The sequence below is a fragment of the Orycteropus afer genome, unplaced genomic scaffold (genome assembly GCF_000298275.1).
Source record: "Orycteropus afer afer isolate SDZICR_OR568_19922 unplaced genomic scaffold, OryAfe1.0 scaffold00002, whole genome shotgun sequence".
Classification (NCBI taxonomy): Eukaryota; Metazoa; Chordata; class Mammalia; order Tubulidentata; family Orycteropodidae; genus Orycteropus; species Orycteropus afer.
Genome location: NW_006921589.1, coordinates 23797286 through 23814584, shown reverse-complemented (window position 1 = coordinate 23814584; position 17299 = coordinate 23797286).

Genomic DNA, 17299 nt, shown 5'->3' with positions numbered 1-17299 from the left:
GTGGCATATGATCTAGAACCAATGATACTGAAGGAAGAAGTCAAAGATGCACTGAAGGAAGTGGCAAAGAACAAGGCTCCAGGAATTGAAAGAACACCTATTGAGATGTTTCAACAAATGGATGCCCCACTGTAGGCACTCATTCAGCTATGCTAAGAGATTTGGAAGACAGCTACCTGGCCAACTGACTGGAAGAGATCCATATTTGTACCCATTCCAAAGAAAGGTAATCCTACCGAATGTGGAAATTATCAAACAATATCATTAATATCACATACAAGTAAAATCTTACTGAAGATAATTAAAAAACAGTTGCAGCAGTATATTGACAGAGAGAACTTCCAGAAATGCAAGCTGGATTCATAAGAGGACCTGGAATGAGAGATATCATTGCTGATGTCAGATGGATCTTGACTGAAAGAAAAGAATACCAGAAAGATGTTTGCTTGTGTTTTATTGACTATGCCAAAGCATTTGATTGTGTGAATCATAACAAATTATGAGTAACATTGAGAAGAATGGAAATTCCAGAACACTTAATTGTACTCATGAGGAACCTGTACATAGACCAAGAGACTGTCATTCAAACAGAACAAAGGGACACAGCACGGTTTAAAATCAAGAAGGGAGTGTGTCAGTGTTTATCATTTCACCATGCTTACTTACTCCATCTGTATGCTGAGCAAATAATCCGAGAAGCTGTACTATATGAAGAAGAAGTTGGCATCAGGATTGGAGGAAGAATCATTAACAACCTGCGACACACAGATGACATAATTTTGCTTGCTGAAAGTGAGGATGACTTGAAGTGCTTACTGATGAAGATTGAAGAATAGTTTGCAGTATGGATTACATCTCAATATAAAGAAAACAAAAATCCTCACAACTGAACCTATAAGCAGCATCACGATAAATGGAGAAAAGATTGAGGTTGTCAATGACTTCACATTGCTTGGTTCTACAGTCTATGCCAATGGAAGCAGCAGTCAGGACATCAGACGACATATAGCACTGGGCATATCAGCTGCAAAGGATCTCTTTCACGTGCTGAAGAGCAAAGATGTCCCCTTAAGGACTAAGGTGTGCGTGACACAAGCTATGTTATTTTCAATTGCCTCATATGCATATGAAAACTGGACAATTAAGGAAGACTGAAGAAAAAGTTGATGCTTTTGAGATGTGATGCTGGAGAAGAATGCTGAAAGTGCCATGGATTGCTAAAAGATCTAACAAATCTGTCCTGGAGGAAGTGCAACTGGAATACTCCTTGGAAGTGAGAATGGCCAGACTTCGTCTCACCTACTTTGGTCATGTTATCAGAAGGGACCATACCCTGGAGAAGGATGTCATGCTTGGTAAGGTAGAGGGTTGATGAAAGAGGGGAAGGCCCTCAACGAGATGGATTGGTCCAGTGGCTGTGGCGATGGGCTCAAGTATAGCAGGGATTGTGGAGCTGGCATGGGACTGGGCAGTGTTTCGTTCTGCTGTGCATAGGGTTGCTATGAGTCGGAGACAACTCGACAGCACCTAACAACAACAACAACAACAGAAATTGATGATACCAATTGAAATGGTTCAACAAACATGAAATCCGGATGCGCTCAATCATCTATGCCAAGAAATTTGGAAGACAACTACCTGACCAATCAACTGGAAGAGATTCATATATGTGCCTATTCCAAAGAAAGGTGGTCTAACAGAATGTGGAAATTATAGAACTATATCATTAATATGATACACAAGTAAATTTTTGCTGAAGATAATTTCAAAAATGATCGCAGCAGTGCATCGATAGGGAACTGCCAGAAATTCAAGCAAGATTCAGAAAAGGGCATGCAGTGAGGGATATCATTGGTAATGTCAGATGGATCTTGGATGTTTACCTGTATTTCATTGACTATACAAAGACATTCAACTGATAAGGAATTATGGACAATATTGTGAAGAATCAGAATTCCAGAACACTTCATTGTGCTCATGTTGAACCTGTACATAGACCAATGACAGTCATTCGAACAGAACAAGAGGATACTGCATGGTTTAAAATCAGGAAAGGTATGCATCTGTGTTGTATACATTCACCATACTTCTTTAATCTGTATGCTGAGCAAATAACTGAAAACCTGGGCTATATGAAGAAGAACATGGCATCAGGATTGGAGGAAGAGACTCATTAACAATATGTAATTTGCAGATGACACAACTTTGCTTGCTGAAAGTGAAGAGGATTTGAAGCACTCACTGATGAAGTTCAAAGACTACGGCTTTTAGTATGGATTACACCTCATCTTAAAGAAAACAAAAATCCTCATAACTGGACCAATAAGCAATATCATGATAAACGGAGAATAGTTTGAAGTTGCTAAGCATTTCTTTTTACATGAATCCACAATCAACGCCCATGGAAGCAGCAGTCAAGAAATTAAATGACATATTGTATTGAGCAAATCTGCTGCAAAAGACCTCTTTAAAGTGTTAAAATGCAAAAATGTCACTTTGAGGACTAAGGTGCGCCTGTCCCAAACCACGGTATTTTCAATTGTCTCATATGCATGTGAAAGCTGGACAATAAATAAAGACGCAAGAAGAAATGATGAATTTGAATACACTATGGACTGCTGGAAGAATGAACAAATCTGTCTCGGAATAAGTATAACCAGAATGCTCTTTAGAAGCAAGGATGGCAAGACTTCATTTTATGTACTTTGTACATCATGCTTGGCAAAGCAGAGGGTCAGTGAAAATGGGGAAAACCTCAAGTGGCTGCAACACTGGACTCAAATACAGCAGTGATTGTGAGGAAGTACAGAACAGGGCAGTGTTTTGTTCTGTAGTACAGAGGCTTGCTATGAGTCAAACCCACTTGACAGCACCTAAAAGAAACAACATGCAGCTGGGAAGTGGCAGAGCCAGAATTCGAATGTTGGCTCTTTATCTCCAGAGTGTGTGCCACTTCACTCTTTCCTTCAAGAGGCAAAATCAGGGGATTTCTAAAATCAAGTGATACTACTGGCCAATAAATATATACAGGGCTGGATCAAGCATGAGGGCCCAAAGCATTGATAATCTATGTTGTAATCCATGATATAACCTTTTTTAAAATGCAACTATAGCATTAGCAATTTTAAGCAAAAGTGACATATGCAATTTTAATGGAATGAGATGAACTGGATTAGAAAATTTTTAGTGGATGCAAGATACTAAAATTTTTACTATACGTCACATTTTGTACAAAAAGAATATTCCACATATTCTACAACAAAGAAAATGAATCAATGAATTTGTTTCAATAATCAATGTAAAAAATTCTGTTGATGTCCCACAATGAAAAATTGACTTTCACCAATTTTGCTTTAAATGGCTCATATTTCAGTATTGATGCTTGTTTCATAATAAATGCTATAATTATAAAGGAACAAATGAGACAGTAGCATAAAAGAATAATGATCAGAAAACAAATGTTACAAGAAATTACTGTATTTTGTTTTTAGATAGATCTTTCATCCCTAACATGTTATAATTAAAAACATTTCTTTTTATTCTTTGTTCTTACAAATTCTTCACTGATTTCAATGCAATTAAGCTGCTGGACTATATATACTTACATACATAATAAGGATAATCGAGTCTTTCTTGAATCATTGTTATATGCTGAGGTTTTTTGAGTCTCTTTAGGGAATAAAATGAGCATTCTTTTGTGTATTTTTTGATTACTAAAGTTAGGAATATGCATAAAACATTCTCAACATCGAAAAATACAGATTGTATTTATCTTCTATTATGGAATAATAAGGAGCTCTGGTGGTGTGGTGGTTAAGAAATTTGGCTGCTAACCAAAAGTCAGTGCTTTGAGCCCACCAGCTGTGGAAGAAAGATGAGGCAGTCTGCTTCTGTAAAGATATACAGCCTTGGAAACCCAATGGGGGCCGCTATGAGTTGGAATTGACTCACTGGCAGTGAGAGTGAGATTATGGAATAATATGTGCCTACATGAGTAAAATTTTTGTTTCCTGAATCTATAAACTTAATTCTCATGTAAGAAGGAAATTGTCACACTTCTCCCTAAATGTTTGTGTTTAAGTCATTGGGGTAAGTTTGCTAAATGTCTTGGATGCCTCCATGCATTCTTCGTCAGGTATATCCACATTGTATAAGAAGTAAAATCCATTTGAAAGAATTTTCATATACTCTTGCCCTTCTTTTCATGCAAGATTCTAGTGTGTCAATGATGGTGTGGTATGTGATTACATGAAATTGATATCTGACACTCAATAATACTTCTGGTACACTTTTTTTAAAAAACTGCATTTAAAAAAAAATTTTATTGTGATTTGGGTGAAAGTTTAGAGACCAAATTCACTTTTCATACAGTAGCTAAATGTACACTTTGTCTCATGACATTGATTACAATTTACCACAATGCAACAGCTCCCCTTCCACTTCCTCCTCATAGTTACCTCTTCCCTGTGTCCTTCCCTCCCATGCACTCCTGCACCCTGAACTGTCTCCCTATGCAAACACTGCCCTTCTATTCTCCCATGAATGATTTCTCCAAGGAATGTACCTACCTATTATAAATGTTCAGCTCATATGCCTGTCTTTTGTTTGGCTGGAAGCCACAGGAGTGGGTTCAGTTCCAGACCTGAAGGGTAGCTAGGGGCCATAGTCTCAGTGATTTTATCAGGCTCTATCAGACCAACAAACCTGGTCATTTTTTTTTTTTTTTTAAATGATTTTGAGTTTTGTTCCACATTGTTCTCCCACTCTATCTAGGATCTCCTACAGAGATCCCCTCCGAGTGGTTGACAGTGGTAGCTGGACACCCCATTTCTTCTGGTCTCATATTCGTATAGGCTTAAGATTGTATGGTATACCAGTCACTTGGACTAATTGTTTCCATGAATCTTTGGTTTTCTTCATTCTTCTTTGCTCTGGATGAGGAGAGACCCATTGTTGCATCTAGAAGGCCGCTTGCAAGCTTTTAAGCTCCCAGTTGCTACTCGCCAAAGTAGGATGTGGAACAATATTTTTGTGTAGTATGTTATGCCAACTGAGCTTGATGTTCCCTGTGACTATGGTCCTGAGCCCACAGGTCCAACTGTTTGCTCCCTCTGGGTAGCTGGCTGTGGCCAAGAAGTGACGACAACCTTGCCCCTTGTCAGCTCTACTATACACCTGGGAATTCTTACAGAACATAGCAATACACTTGTAGAAACATTGTCTGCCAATCCTATACAGGGTCTTGGGCACACTCCCCTCTGCATGGACATACCTAATAGTTCAACCTGTCTACCCATCTATTTCTGGCATACTTCTACCATTTGTTTGTTTCTTTCAAAATCTCCTGTGATGGTGAATGTTTGGTGATCAGTATTTGGTATTATTTGTTTTGTGTGTTTTCAAAATTTTCTCTTAAATTATGTAAACACCCTATTAATGACTTGTAGAGTTCTGTGCATGTCTTTAAATTTGCTTCTGAATCTTGTGACTAGTGCTGCAGTGAACATGGGTGTGCATGTATTTATTTGTATCTTGCCTCTCATTTCTTTAGGAGACACACCTAGTAATGGGATTGCTGGATCAAATGGTATTTCTATTTCTAACTTTTTAAGGATTCACCATGCTGATTTTCACAGTGGTTGTATCATTTTACAGTCCCACCAGCAGTGTATGAGAGTCCCAATCCCTCCAGCATTTGTTATTTTCTGTCTTGTTGAACTTTGGTACTAGGGCTAGGACGAGATGTTATCTCATGGTTGTTTTGATTTTTGTCTCTCTAATGGCTAATAATTGCAAACATTTCATTTTTGAGCTCCATTTAGTTGTTGTTGTTTCATTTCACCTGGACATAAAACTATGTTACTATTTAAATTTGGTCCTACCATAACAAATAAATGTGAATAATTGAAAATAACTAAAATTTATAAAACAAGTAAAATTTATAAAATAAAATATACATTCAAATATGGGCATTAACTCCAAAATTTATATTTGAGAATTAGTAAGTAAAAAAAATTGATTTTGAAACATGTAATTTTGTTCTTCAGGTCTAAGATGGTCAAAAGAAATAGTACTTACAAGGCAGTTGAAAAATACAGTTGACCCTTGAATACTAGCACATTCGAAAATCCATGTATAACTTCTGACTCTCCCAAAACTTAACTATTAATAGCCTATTGTTGCCTGGAAGCCTTACTAATAATATGAACAGTTGATTAACACAGTCTTGCCATATAGTTACTAGAGTTTTACATGAGCACAGACACATATATACAACAGGTAAGATTATTAACTGTGTGGCATGATGATTACTTACTTTTCATTAGGTGGAGTGGATCGTCATAAAGGTGTTCACACTCACCATCTTCGCGTTGAGTAGACTGAGCAGGAGGAGGAGGAGGAGTTGGTTGTGCTGTCTCAGGCAGAGGCGGAAGAGGTGGAGGAGCGGAGGGGGAGGCGGAGAGGCGGGTACACTCAGTGTAACTTTATGGAAATACATCATCATTTCTGTTGGATTTTTTCTTTTTCCTTTCTCTAAACATGTTTCTATATGGTACCACCATTCCCTCCACCATTTGCTATAGTTTCCATGCCCATATCATAGAAGAGTTCATGTTGTAAAAGAAGTCAGAAGCAGCCTGGAGTCACTGGAACCTTTCTGCTGCGTCGCGCAATGTCAATCTGTTTTCTGGCGCTACTTCTTTTGCGTCTTCTCATCGTCTGGCACTGGTTCCGAAGCACTCTTCTCCATCAGGTCATCTTCTGTAAATTCCTCTGGTGTGTTTATTTTCTCTTGAATTCCTCTAAGACCTATATCTTGATAAAAATCTGCACATAAGTGACCTGCACAGTTCAAACCCGTGTTGTTCAAGGGTCAACTATAATTCCATTTGTTTCACATACAGTGTTTATAGGTGGACCCTTTGCAGATCTCCATGAGTGTTTTTCATCTTGAAATAATACTTAAAAACTTGCACACTCACTTTCTGTCCTTTGATGCTGAATCTTCACAGTTCATTGGGCAATTGCTGATACCCACTGGCGGGGAGAGAGCAATTGCAAAGAGCATGACACAAATACAAGGGTATGCTTAATGTGAAGATACCATTTACACTGATTTGTGCAGGACCCGATAGGTCACGAGTCATGTGATTGTAGTACTGCTGGTGCATCTTATGTGGTCAAGCAGAGAGAACTGAATGTGAGATTTTACCTGATGGGTCCAAAATGGAAAGGAAAATAGACCTGTTATTGTAAAATAAAATGTGTAAAATGGAATCAATTTCATTTAGTGCCCTGCCACTTCCCTTCCATTGCTGTGCTTGCTTTTCCATGTGTCCTGTCGCTTGGCAGCAATGGGGCTTTGCTCTGGACAACGGGTACCTCTGTTTTGTTGTTGCCCTAACCACATGCTTACCTGGTTATTGGCTAAACCATCCCTGAATGTATAAAATGCTCAACATCATTAGTAAACTAACAAGTTAAAATGAAAACAATAGTGAAATGTCATCTTTTCTAAACTAGCAAGATTTGAAAAAAAAAAAAAGTGAAGGCAAGAGTAAATATACATTGTTCCAAGTTATAAACAGCTACAAAAAGCCTTTGATTTGAACATATCTTTTTAAACAAAAATTCTAATCTTACAATTTAATATTCAATAATTTACATAAAAATATATGTTCATAGCTAGTCGTCACAGAAATTTTTTGTTTTTAGAATATTTTATATTATAATAAATATAGAGAGCATATAGAAAATAAAATAATAAAGTTCCCCAATCCAATATTCTTTCTGAGCCTGGATTGAGCCCATTTATTATCAAGATCTTGTGTTCTTCATTTGGGAGCTCTGGTGGCGTAGTGCCTAAGGCCTTTGACTGCTAACCAGAAGGCTGGCAGTTCAAACCCACCAGCCACTCCCTGGAAGGAAGAATGGGCAATCTACTTCCATAGAGATACCTCCTCAGAAACCCAAGAAGGGGTCTCTATGAGTCGAATCGACTGGAGGGCAGTGAATTTGGTTTTTTTGTTTGGTGTTTTCATTTGTGAATGGGGATGATCACATCTCTCACCTGTCTTACACTGATTTTTTTTTAAAAAAGTAAGATAAAACAGCCATTTAAAAGTGTACAAGTCAGTAGTATTAATACTCACAAGCAGCTCTAATGGCACAGTGGTTAAATGTGTGGCTGCCAACTGAAAGGTCTGTGGTTTGAATTCACACGCCGCTTTGAGGGAGAAAGATGGGGTAGTCTGCTTCTGGAAAGATTATAATCTTGGAAACTCTATGGGGAAGTTCTACTCAAATTGCTATGAGTCACAATTAACTTGACAGCAATGAGGTTAATGGGTTTTATGTACATTCACAATGTCATACAGCTATCACTACTATCTAGTTCCAGAACCTTTCATTGACTTTTAAGAATTCACAGAATGCCATTTGGAAAAAAAATTGGTGGGTAATTCCATCAACTGTGCACAAAGACTTTTTTTTTCAATTATTTTAAAAAATAAATTAATTAAAAATTAAAAAAAATTAATTTATGGATGAATAATGTTAACTAATTATTTCAAATTTACACATAATTTTAAATTTTATGGAAAAACCAAAAAACCAAACCAGTTGCCGTCCAATTGATTCTGACCTATGGTGATTCCATAGCGTTTCCAATGGCTTTGATCTTTAGGCAGTAGATTTCCAGGCCTTTCTTCAAAGGCCCTCTAGGTGGATTCCATCTGCCAACCTTTTGATTAGAAACCAAGCACTAAGTAATTTGTGCCACTCAGGGACTCTTGTTTTATGTCAAGAAGCTCCAATATCCTGAGGATATCACAGCAATTTTGGTAATGTTTTATATTTTATCTGACATTTTTTACTTATCATGGTTTAATATCTTCAAGGCTTTGAATACCTTAATTTAGGGCCTGTGGATTTATACCAGTTTATATGAATGGTTCTCTTGAATGGTCTTCTTCTTGTTGTTATGTGCTTTTGAGTCGGACCCAACTCATAGCTACCCCTCCTTGGGTTTCCGAGGCAGTATCACTATAGAAGTAGATTGCCCAACCTTCCTTCCGAGGAGTGGCTGGTGGGTTTGAACTGCCAGCCTTCTGGTTAGCATCGAGTGCCTTAGGCACTATGCTACCAGAGCTCTTGAATGGTTTTAGTTTTTTAAAAAATTGATTGTAAGTTCCAATGTGCATGACTGTCATATGTCTAGTTATGAACAGCTAATAGTTTGGGGGATCCATTTTGCTTATTGCAGGGTTTCTTGTCCTTGGCACTATTGACATTTTGGGGCAGCTATTTATTTGTTGTGGGGTACTGTCCTGTGCATTGTTGAATATTTAGTAGCATCCCTGGCTTCTGCCACTGCATGTCTATGGTAGGTAGTGTGGTACAACCCAAAATGTGACACAAACAAAAATGTCTTCAGACATTGCCCAGTGACCTATGGGGCATAATCATCTCTGGTTGAGAACTACTGCAGCAGTAGTACACAATGCAGAGTAAATTATTCTCAAATCTTGAGAAGGGGAATAAATACAGCTATGAGAACAAAAGCTGGCTGGATAACTGTTTCTGACTCTGTGAGGTGTAAGGAATAGGAAAAATATTATAATAATATTATCACATCAGTAAGAGAACAGATGATAAGCAGTACCATAATGAGAGAATATCTGGATTTTGGGCCAGTGACTTCTTGTTGTTGATCTATAAATACAAATATGTTGTTCTTCATCTATATATATGGTTAGTAATAATACCTATCTCACAGTTATTGTAAAAATTAACTAATTTTATGTAAAGTACTTAGAAGAATAGCTGGCATATAATAAGCACTTGATATATGTTATCTATCAGAATTATTATCATTACCATTACTGTTTGAGTAACAAAACAAAACAAAAAACCAAACCCATTGCCATCCAGTAGAATTGTCCCATAAGGCTTCTAAGTCTGTAAATCTTTATGGAAGCAGACTGTGACATCATTCTCTCATGGAGTGGTCCTTTTGATTAGCAGCCAAGGACTTTAAGCACTATGCCACCAGGGATCCTTAAAGCACAAGAACAAGTAATATTTCTAAATAATTTAAACCCAAGATTTTAGAGAATAGTGACTATTAAAAGCTCTATTTTGAAAAATTGTTTAAAAATATCTTAAAATATAAAATAGGGTCAATGGAAAGTAAACTTGACTTGGTAATTTTGTAGGCATGTGTCTGTTTATGTAGGTTTTGTATATTATGTGTTCTACTACTTCCAAAAAGCACATGCATTTGTTTACAATAAATATACATCAATAAAGCCATTAAAATAGAAATGTTGTTGTTGTTAGGTACTGTCAAGTCAGCTCCAACTCATAGAGAGCCTATGTACAACAGAACGAAACACTGCCTGATCCTGTGCCAGCCTCACAATCCTTGCTGTACCTGAGCCCATTGTTGCAGCCACTGTGTCAATCCATCTCTTTGAGGGCCTTCTACTTGTTTGCTGACCCTCCACTTTACCAAACACGATATTCTTTTCCAGGGAATGGTTCCTTCTGACAACATGACCAAAGTAAGTGAGACAAAGTCTGGCTATACTTGCTTCCAAGGATCATTCCAGCTGCACTTCTTCCAGGACAGATTTGTTAGTTATTCTCGCAGCCCATGGTACTATCAGTATTCACCATGGTACTCTCAGTATTCACCAACACCATAACTCGTAAGCATCAACTCTTCTTCTGTCTTCCTTATACATCGTTCAGCTTTCACATGCATATGAGGCGATTGAAAACACCATGGCTTGGGCTAGGCCCACTTTCTTCTTCAAAGAGACATCTTTGCTCTTCAGCACTTTAAAGAGGTCTTTTGCAGCATGTTTGCTGTGCAGTATGTCATCTGATTTCTTGAGTGCTGCTTCCATTGGTGTTGATTATGGTACCAAGTAATATGAAATCTTTGACAACTTCAATCTTTTCTCCATTTATTGTGATGCTGTTTATTGGTCCAGTTGTGAGGATTTTTGTTTTCTTTATGTTAAATGTAATCCATACTGCAGACAGTAGTCTTTAATCTTCATCAGTAAATGCTTCAAGTCATCTTCGCAAACAAGGTTGTGTTATCTGCATATTGCAGATTGTTAATGAGTCTTCCTCCAATTTTGATGCCATGTTCTTCTTCATATAATCCAGCTTCTTGGATTATTTGCTCAGCATAGAGATTAAATAAGTATGGTGGAAGTATACAACCCTGACATACTTCCTTCCTGATTTGAAAGTATGCAGTATTCCCTTGTTCTGTGTGAATGACAGGCTTCTTCTGGTCTATGCACAGGTTCCTCATGAGCACAATTAAATGTTCTTGAATTCCCATTCTTCTCAATGTTATCCATATTTGTTATGATCCACACAGTTGAATGCCTTTGGAAAGTCAACAAAACACAAGTAAACATTGTTCTGATATTCTTTGCTTTCTGTCTGACATCAGCAATGACATCCCTTGTTCCATGTTCTCTTCTGAATCTGGCTTGGATTTCTGGAAGTTCCCTGTCAATATACTGCTGCAACCATTTTGGAATTATCTTCAGCAAGATTTACTTGCAGGTTATATTAATGATATTGTTTGATAATTTTCACATTCTATGGGATCATCTTTTTTTTGGAATGGGTAGAAATATGGATCTGTTCCAGTGAATTAGCCAGGTAGCTATTTTTCAAGTATCTTGGCATAGATGAGTAAGTGCCTCCAGTGCAGAATCCATTTCTTTAAACATCTCAGTGGGAATCCTGTCAATCCCTGAAGCCTTGATTTTCACCAATTCCTTCAGTGCAGCTTTGACTTCTTCCTTCAATACCATTGGTTCTTATTATATGTTACCTCCTGAAATAGATGAATAATGACCAATTCTTTTTGGTACAGTGACTGTATTCCTTCCATCTTCTGTTGATGTTTCATGCATCTTTCAATATTTTGCCCATGGAATCTTTCAATATTGCCACTTGAGGTTGAATTCTTTCTTCAATTCTTTCAGCATGAGAAATGCTGAACGTGTTCTTCCCTTTTAGCTTTCTACTTCCAAGTTTTTGCATGTTTCATTATAATAATTGTCTTTGTCTGCTCGAGCTGCTCTTTGAAGTCTTCTGTTCAGCTCTTTTATCTTGTCATTTCATCCATTTGTTTTAGCTACTCTCCGTTCTACAGCACATTTCAGAGTCTCTTCTGGCATCCATTTTGGTCTTTTCTTCCTTTCCTGTCTTTTTAATGACCTTTTACTTTCTTCATGTATGATGTTCTTGATGTCATCCCACAATTCATCTGGTTTTCGGTTATTGGTGCTCAGTGTGACAAATCTATTCTTTAGATCGTCTCTAAAGTCAGGTTGGATACATTCAAGGTTATATTTTGGCTCTCATGGGCTTATTTTAATTGTCTTTAGCTTCAACTTGAACTTGCATATGAGCAATTGATGGTCTGTTCCACAGTCATCTCCTGGCCTTGTTTGGGCTAGAGATACTGAGGTTCTCCATCCTTCTTTCCACAGATGTAGTCAATCTGATTCCTGTGTATTCCATCTGGTGAGGTCCACATGTATAGCCTCCATTTGTGTTGTTGAAAAGGATTTGCAAGTCTTGCAAAATTCTGTAATGTGATCTCCAGTGTCATTTCTATCACCAAGGCCACATTTCCCAACTACTGGTGATTCTTCTTTGTTTCCAACTTTTGCATTCCAATCTCTAGTAATAATCAATACATCTTGATTGAATGTTTGGTAAATTTCAGACTGCAGAAGTTGGTACAAATGTTAAGTTTCCTTCTCTTTGGCTTTTGTGGTTGGTGTATAAATTTGAATGATAGTAGTATTAACTGGTCTTCCTTGTAGGTGTATGGATATTGTCCTATCATTGACAGCATTGTACTTCAGGATAGATCTGGGAAACATTCTCTGTGATGATGACTGCCACATCGTACCTCTTCAATTTGTCATTCCTGGAATAGTAGATCATATGTTTATCTGATTCAAAACGGCCAAAAGCAGTCCATTTCAGCTCAATAATGCCTAGGATATCGATTTTTATGTGTTACATTTCATTTTGGACAACTTTCAATTTTCTTAGATTCATACCTCATACATTACACGTTCCGATTATTAATGGTTGTTTGCAGCTATTTCTTCCCATTCTGAGTCATGCCCCATCAGCAAATGGAGGTCCCCAAAGTTTTATTCCATCCATGTCATTAAGGTCTACTCTACTTTGAGGAGGCAGCTCTTCCCAGTTGTATTTTGAGTGCCTTCTGACCTCATCATCTGGCATTACATCAGACAATGTTTCAGGGCTATTCATAAAGTTTTCCAGTAAAATATAACATATTACATAAAATAAAGTGTTTCACTGCTATTGGTAAAGTTTTCACTGGCCAATTCTTTGAGAAGTGGGTGGCCCCTTCCTTCTTCCATGTCTGTCCTATTCTGGAAGCTCTGCTGAAACCTGTTGACCATGGGTGACATTGCTTGTATTTGAAATACCGGTGGCATAGCCTCTAACCTCACAGCAACATGCAAGCCACTACAGTACAACAAACTGTCAGAGGAGTGATGGTAAAACAGAAAGAGGAGTGAATATTCCCAGACATATAGAAATAGAAATAAAATTCACCCCTTCCTCCTGTTTTAGAGCTGGCCAGCTATCAAGAATATGATAAATTTTGAAAGCAAACTGTTTTCAGTTTGGCACTCAGATTAAAGCTAATTTATGATAAGTCTCAGATCTTAATCGTCAAAACGGAGATGGGTGAATTACTGTGCCGTCCCAACCGGGAAACTGAATATTCTTGAGCTCAATGCCTGTATAGCAAGATATCTGGCATCTTGATGATTATGCCTTCAAGAAAAATAAAGGAACAAGCTTTGCACCAATGAGGGTATTTACACAGAAAGCTGTTTAAAGAATATTGGTGATCTTTCTTCAATGCCTGGGTTCAGAACTTAAAACACTGAGAAATTTTGACCCAGATATTTCTACTGGCGTTGAAACTATACACATACACATACACCCCCACTCTCCGCCCCCACAGTGTTGGTCAGGAGAAAAGCAGCCGCAGAACTTCAGAGAGCTACGGACATGGTTCAGCAAGCAGCCACAGATGGAAGATCTGCCTGGCCTCGGAAGTGTTTTAACCACCATTGTCTCTGTGTGTCTCGGTGGTTGATGGCAGCACACGTCTGTTCAGTAGGGAACTTCCCGGACCAATGCCTGAGGAGACCGGGTGCGCTTGGAGACAGGGCAGTGGGAACTTGAGACAAAGTGGAAGGAAATAGAGGATGTGAGTTCGTGGTGGTAGCAGCAGCGCCTCGGGATGCCCTTGATCCTGGAGCCCTCCCCTGGACTGCGGGATGGAGTGAATCAGGTCGAGGAACGTGAGCACCTTCCGGCTTCTGCTGCAGCCGCGTGGGGCGCCCCGCCTCGCCGCCTCCTCCCCGCCACGGCCCGGGGGAAGCTGCGAGTCAAGCTCGGGACGCCAGTCACCCCGGAGCTGCGGCGCGGCAGGACCTGGGCTGCGTCCAAGCCTTAAGGGGCGCTAGCACCCCAGCCCCAGCACCCCCTCCCGCGGATCAGAGCCCCGGCAGCCGTCGGCAGGGGGCGCGCCGGAGCTGTGCCTGCTCTCGACCACAAGTTTGGCTCGCGCGGCCAAGTTGGAGAGTCTGGGAAAGAGGGACCTGCTTCTCTCTCCATCTGTGCCGGCATGGACCGACCGAGGGCGGCGCCCCACCTCTGGGGGTGGCTGGTGTTGGGCAACTGCCTCCTAGCCGGAGCACAGGTGAGAGGTTCCCGGACAGACAGACAGACACACCCTGCCCCTGGAGGGCGTGGGAGGCATTTCGTGGAACTGCAACAAGGTACTTTAAGCGAGTAATGCCCCGGGACGGGCGCCGTTCTCGGACCCTCATCTTGGCATCTACAAGCGAAGAGAATATTTATTAACGAGGTTCGGGATCAGGGTTCCAGGGCTGAGAGGTGAAGGAACTTTTCTTACGCCTTGGTCACAGTTTAAATAATCCAAATTATTGTTATTATGTGTTTCTTGTCTGCTGGCAATTTACCCTTACTTTTGGTATCTTGACTTGTGGGGTCGACTGTGACTGCTCTCTGAAAGGATAACTGGCATTGCCTGATACATCATAAAAGCTATCATTAAAGCCAGGAGATATACAGAAAAGTATGTCCTGTTAAATAAAGGCCAGTTGTTGCCTGGTGCTAGTGTCAGGCAGGGCAGTCTGCTTCCGTGGAGATTTACTGCCTCGGAAACCCGAAGGGGGTCCCTGTGAGTCGGAATCCACTCGATGGCAGTGAGGTTGGTTGGTTGGTTGGTAGTATCAGTGGTTAATGTGCGTGGTTGCTAAGTGTAAGGTTGGCAGTTCGAACCTACCAGCAGCTCCGCGGGTGAAAGATGTGGCAGTCAGCTTCCATAAAGATGACAAACCCTTTAGGATAGTTCTACGCTGTCCTCGAGGGTCGCTATCAGTCAGAATCAACTGGACTGCAACGGATTTAGTATCTGTTTAGAGATTTTCTGGGTGGTCTTTCACAATGGAACCTCTTCAATGTGCAAGGTGAAATTCATTCGCACATTTTTCTGGAGTCAAGTAAAATGTAAAGTTTACACAAAGCTTTTCAGATGAAGTAGAAAGAGATATGTAAAGTGAAGGTGTTATGCGTTTTAAGAACCCAGTCGTTACGAGTTGGAACGGACTGATGGCGTTGGGTTAGATTTTTTTTTTGGGGGTGAACTTAAACTGGATTAGTGTTATTTTCGCTTTGTTTCGGTAGGAGGCGTACTTTGACCATCAAATGAAGCCCCCGGTTTTTTGTTTTGTTTTGTTTTGTTTTTTTAATTTCACCGTGAGAAAATTGAGGCACTGATTTATGTACTGATATTATCTAAACTTAATATTATGTTCTTGGCTTTCAGATGATCAATTTAAATTCGCTAATTTTAAAAGTACAATTGTTGTTTAACCTAAATGCCATAGCGTTACTATATAAATCACAATTTTAAGGAGGTTGTTAGGAATCAGGTGCCTTGCTAAGTACTTGGGCTTTACCCATTATGACCAGGATGTTTCAAGTAGGTATATTCAGTAGGGGGAAAAAAAATGAAACAATATATGTGCCCTTCATTGGCCAAGAAGACTAGCAATAGGTATTTGGAAGTAGGGTATACTCATTGTTCTTTTAACCTGAATTTTTCACCAAATTAATAGAAGGAATATGAAAGCATGGAATAAAACCCAAGAATTTGGTGATAAATTTCCACAGCAGTTATAGAAAGCTGATGAATTCTAATGTGTCTCCTATATTTTTATATCATAAGATAATATGCTTAAAAACACCACTTTCTGGTATAAGGTGGGAACTGAATTCTAACACTTCCTTTCTTCAGTGTGAGCTTACTTTTTCCAAGGAAATGGAAATGATTTAGTACAACAAAGAGAGAAGTCTCTATGGGATTATAGGAAGAATATTTCCTTTTCTTTTAGCTTTCAATAAAACATCACCACACTGAATTATTTTTTCCTACAATAACTTTAATTCAGGGTTTCTCAGTCTTAGCTCTATTGATGTTTCAGGCCATAGACTGCTTTTATTTTATTCTTTAAACCTTTTTATTGTGTCTTGGGTGAAGGTTTACAGAGCAAGTTGGTTTTCCATTCAACAATTTTTACGCATTTTGTTTTGTGACATTGACTGCAATCCCCGCAGTGTAACGCGCTCTACGACTTCTTCCCGGTGGTCACTGTTTCCGTTCACTCTTCTCTCTTACGCCTTCTGAGCTTTATCTCTGGGCAAATGCTGCCCTTGTGATCCCATGTGGTTGGTTGTTCTGAGTGTGTATCTTTCTGGTGTTATTGTTCACCTCATAGACCTGTCTACTGTTTGGCTGAAAGTTGAGCTATGGGGTTTGCGTTTGCTTCCAGGCTTCAAGATTGTCAAAGGGCCATAATCTTGGGGGTTCTTGCATCTCTGTCAGATCAGTACAGCGGGTCTCTTTTATGATTTTGAGTTTTGTTCCACATTTTTCTCCCACTCCATCCAGAACCTCCTACTGTGATCCCTTTCAGAGCTGTCAGCAGAGGCAGCAAGGTACCATCTATTCATTCTGGTCTCATGGTTGTGGAGACTGGGGTTGGCATTGTCTTTCAGACTAATTGTTTCCATGTATCTTTGATTTTTTTTTCTCATTCTTCTTTGCTATGGATGGGGAGAGATCAATAGTTGCACATTATGTGGCCTCTCACAAGCTTTTTTTTTT